The following is a 5,509-nucleotide window of genomic DNA, read 5'->3' on the forward strand; positions in this document are numbered from 1 at the left end:
GAAACGTTGGACAAATGAATAAATAAAGTGTTGAGACTGATTTGGATATAAAATTGATTTATTTAATACTAATTTTTATATTAAAACAGTTTCAATTACAAATTAAATTTTATTTTCGTAAAATAAAAATAAAAATTACATCTTTTTCAACCTTCAAACTTTTCGGTTTAGATTACCTTTAAATTTTTATTTGCAGAACTTAAAAATATAATAAATTTATATTACTATTTCTCTAACTGAAAAAAATAATAATAAAAAGGGTAATTTAAACTTCTAACTAATTTATATATTTTGCGATCACATATCGATTTATTTTAATAACATTTTTTATTTCAAATGTATGAGGGCTTCTTAATATATTAATTTTAAAAAAATGAAAATGCTAACGATTTTAAGATCGGCCACTTGCGTATCGATTTATTCAAACATTTCAAATGTCTATCTTATTACGAGTCCCTTAATGTATTTTTATTCTTTGCATCTCTGAAAACATAATAAGGGCCCCTAACAAGTTTGAAAACGGACAAGTTAGGAAAATAATTATAATTAAAACATTAGTAATTAAAAAAATAAATAACTGGGACTGAAACCCTGTTATAAATAATGTTGAACTTAATTATCATTTAAAATGTTGTCATTAGCATAGAACGTGGCTAAAAAAATACATGCTCTTAAGTTTTCTGTTATAAGCTAGTATCCCTTCTCTATCAATTTATAACCATTCAAAAAAATAAAATAATAATTTTTCTTAAATGCATAGGCAAACCTAGATTAAAAGTCTTAGAAACTTTAAAATTATTTTCATGGTCAAAGAATTATTAAAAATAATAGACTAAAAACATTTGTGAAATCAAATCTTCGAAAACCCATTCCATCTTTGTACTTCATATATTTTTGTATAAGTAATTCACCTTTTCATGCAAATGTTTAATAAGAGTGAAAAGAAAGCGATTTATTTCAAGGAGACTGTGCACTTAATCGATATAAGACAAGTGCATGGAATACTCCACAGCTATCGAGTATCAAAGATAATCTTACGTTATCATAAGAGCTTATTTATTGTACAGATAAAATAGACTAGATATTAAAACATATTTACAATTCAGTGCTGATAAAAATCCATATTCTTAAACATCAATTTATAATTCATTTTTGAGGACGGGAGATAAAAATCTATACTGAAATACCAGTATTGTAATAAAATCAGTACAGATCAGGGAACTTAAATTTCTTTTATTGTAACATGATTTTTTTTATTAATTAAGAAGTGTTTTAGTAACAGTAAATATACTCATGTTTACTGGTCTATTGGCAGGGAGATGAAGCTTCAAGAAATTATTAAGTCCCAACTCCATTAATGTTAAGCCCAGATTTCACGCTGACAGGATAGCTGTCGTAGTTATTAACAAATGTAAACTGACATGTACTCTCGTTATACCATGCTATGCTTGACGGTTGGTAATACTATCAGCTATCTTCGCATGCACAACAAACTTGCGCGACAGATATCTGTAACGTGGAAACGAGCCTTTAAAACACGGAGAAGGAAATTATTTTTATCAGTTCTTTTTACGAAGTGTGACTGAGTCATTAAATTTCGGATTAATGGGTTCTTTATTCCTGTATAACCATCTAAATATAAAAGAGACATTAGCAGACAAGCCAACGATCATGATGAATGATAGTGTAGGGTGAATGAATTCATAGTATTTATCTACGTCAAGTACAAAGATGATACCGTATGCCATACACATAGAGAATTGAACGGCATACTAAATCTGTGTAGAAATAACGCCGGAAATTACCATCCAGAAGAAGTGGGGTGTGATCAGCCCGCCATACAAACCAAGTAAGCAACACTTAAAATAAAGAGCTGATTCTCGTAAATGAAGTTCTTTACAAGAATTCGTTAATTTATCCTTGTAGAAAAAAAAAACCATGTCCAGGTATGACGGATAAAAGTGCCTGACGACTGACATAAATACACCCTCGCGAGAAATTTTTATCACCCTAGTTTCAGAACTCCAAACCAAAGATCTTTTTTTGAACTTTTTTCAAATTGTTTTCATTTTTTTTTTTTGTACATAACCACATAAACATTTCTCAGTGCTATCTAAAGTATTGGATCTCATGACCTATCAAGAAGAATTTTCATTGTGTATTTTTTAAATTTAGTATTCATTAAGAACACTACATTTAATTGCTGTTTTGTGAGAATAATTCAATTAATTACATAGAAATTTGGATTAAAACGACTATAGCTCAACAGGGTGTAGAACAGGATAAACCAAAATCTTATGGCATCTTCACCTAAGGTTTTTTTTTTTTTTTGTATATATCTATATTCGACACAGTTCTATAATTTAATTAGTTTTCACTAATTTATTAATTTTTCTTTTTAAGGATCCTTTGAAGCTGTAATATTCCTTAGGAATATTATTTAGTTTTTGGTATGTCCATATACTAAATTAATATTTCATAAATTACCCACAGGATTTTGATGAAAATGTAAACTGTTTGATATCGGTTTAATAAATCTGATGTGAGGTAAGCAAGCAAATGTCAGACCTTAAAGCATTCTTGTAGTTCATATACCTCTAGAAAAAGTTTCGTCCAAATCAGTTTAACTATTTTGTATCAATCAAAATATGGGCACTGTTAAAATAAAAAATCAAAACTACGCGATTCCAGGCCATATAGTTACAAACAAAATGTTGATAAGCTTAGGTTTTAGTTATGGTGTATGAAGTTCTCTTGTATTAAATCATAAGGAAATATAATACTTTTTTTTGTGTCCAGTTCCTTTCGCAATTAACTCTGGAATATCCAATGGCAAGAATTATTTTCAATGAAAGATTCTCAGGAAGAATCCAATTTTAAAGCTAGTTTTTAAATCCGGTAATGTCCTTTAGGCGTAAATCTAAAAAAAAAAATTTTTTTACGGTTATTGACGATTTCCAGATGGTATGGAAAATCGAGCAAACTCTGTTCTTTCCAAAATCGTTTGAGAATTCAATTTCCTATGAGAACCTCTTCTTATTATATCAGTATTCGGAACCGGCCGATGGCAGTCTGTTTAGATAAATAATTCTTATGATGTTGAATTCTCAGCTATGATGACTGATTCTTATGTGAAATTGAATCCTCAAACAGTTTTCTTGTGAATATGTAATCATATTACTTATATTACATAGACTGGTATATTCTAATGAAAATACTACAAATAAAGTCATTACGCATTGGAAGTTTGGTATTTATAAAGTCGTCACCAATTTAAACCTACAAATGTAGCTATTACACTTTTCAGAAAACGTTTTTTTTATTCTCAGGACCTTTTTAATTTTTTGAGCCATAGATTGCGTTTATCAGACCTAATTTTGCAAAAAAAATAAATAAAATCCTAGTAAATTAATAAAAATAATGAAATCGAAAAATGCAATTTTTTACATTAGTCACTTAAATGTTTTGACAAGATTTGTAGTTTATTGTTCAACATAACATATTTTATTACCTAATTAAAAAGAAAATATATATTCTTAAACAAATCAATGGTCAGTATTTTTTCACAGACATTCCCTTATTAAGCCTTATGAAATATTAATTGGAATTTTTTCGTCACACTCTAACATCCATAACACTGTATCTCATGGCTGCTTTCTGGAAAACAGTCAAGGTATTGGAAATTGGAAATTTGGACAAAAAAGGACTAGCTCAGAAATATACCAAATGTATAAAAAAAGACCATAGGCTACAAACATATGCTGGATTCTGCACTTCTGAACATTCAAAACATCCAAAATTGAACTAAAGAACTTGTGCATCATTTACCCATGAACTGCATCTCTTGCATCTTAGTACAAAACCCTGTGCTCTTCTAACTGACGATCCAAGTTATGGGCCAAAGAAAGAAAAAAAAAATTATTGAGGAAATACTGGATTGATAATACAATGCCTTTGTTTTATCAGTAGATTTTAAGAAAAAAAATTGTGGTTATGCTGTTAGAATCCTAATTTTTTTGTAATTTTTGATGTATCAAAGTTCCAGATAATATTTCATAAGGCTTATTTAGGGTGGGGAATGTCTGTAAAAAAAAACTGGCTATTGATTTGTTTAAGAATATATATTTTCTTTTTAATTAGGTAATAAAATAAGTTATCTTGAACAATGAACTACAAATTTTGTCAAAACATTTAAGTGAGTAATGTAAAAAATTGCATTTTTCGATTTCATTATTTTTTATTAATTTACTACGATTTTTTTATTTTGCAAAATAAGGTCTTATAAACGCAATCTAGGGCTAAAAAAATTAAAAAAGGCTGAGAATAAAAATATTATGGAATGAGGATATTAAAAAGTAAAACGTACTGTTTATTTTTGGTCTTCTGAAAAGTGTAATAGCTATATTTGTAGGTTTAAATATGATGACGACTTTATAAATACCAAACTTCCAATGAGTGATGGCTTTTTTTTTGTAGTATTTTCTGGGAATCATTCATTGAAAATACTTCTTGCCATTGGATATTCAAGAGTTAATTGCGAAAGGAACTGGAAAGAAAAAAATAAACGTATTATATTTTCTTATGATTTAATACAAGAGAACTTCATACACCATAACTAAAACCTAAGCTTATCAATATTTCGTTTGTAACTATATGGCCTGGAATCGCGTAGTTTTATTTTTTTATTTTAACAGTGCCCATATTTTGATTGATACGAAATAGTTAAACTGATTTGGACGAAACATTTTATAGAGGTATATGAACTACAAGAATGCTTTAAGGTCTGACATGTGCTTGCTTACCTCACATCAGATTTATTAAACCGATCTCAAACAGTTTACATTTCCCTCAGAATCCTGTGGGTAATTTATGACATATGAATTTAATATATGGACATACCAAATACTAAATACCTTTATCTATTTGCAGATATTAGGGTTTAGTCAGCTTTGCCAATTAATACTCTGCATGCCTAAGACATTTGGGAGATCATAGGGCGAGGCGATAGCTGACTTAAAATATTTAGAATTCGTTCTTTGATTGTTGAACGATGATGAAAAATGTGCATTTAAAATACATCAAAGGTATATTGTTTACAAAATAAATTTTACGAAAATGATTATTTATCAGTACACCCTGCTCGAGAAAAACTGTTATTTATTAAAAATGATAACTTAAATATTAATAGAAAATAGAACATAAAAATGACTATTTTTGTAAGTTTCAAAGCAATCCGAGTCCCTTCTATTTAATTAATTTATTATTACCCATTAGAGCTGGAAAGCCACCTCTTAATTACAGGAAAGCTCAAAAATCTATTCTAAGATTTATATGTTGTATTAGTATAGGAGATTTATATACGCAGGTTATATACTCGTATCTACTAGTTCTCACTGACATAAGAATTGATTTTATTAGTTGACTATGCGTAACTTATTGAAATATTAAAAGTCTAGGAAAACCAAGGCGATCAATAACAAATCCATCTCTGGATAATTAAATTAATATG

At 28.4% G+C, this 5,509-nt stretch overlaps 1 protein-coding gene across 1 annotated transcript in view; it reads right to left on the reverse strand.

The window, feature by feature from the left end:
- The window catches only part of LOC106683921 (long-chain fatty acid transport protein 4), a 72,977-nt gene that overhangs the window by 34,232 nt on the left and 33,236 nt on the right, over positions 1-5,509 (reverse strand). The gene's annotated exons all lie outside the window — the stretch shown is intronic.

Source organism: Halyomorpha halys, unplaced genomic scaffold (assembly GCF_000696795.3).
Source record: "Halyomorpha halys isolate HHAL.00 unplaced genomic scaffold, Hhal_1.1 Scaffold529.1, whole genome shotgun sequence".
Taxonomy (NCBI): Eukaryota; Metazoa; Arthropoda; class Insecta; order Hemiptera; family Pentatomidae; genus Halyomorpha; species Halyomorpha halys.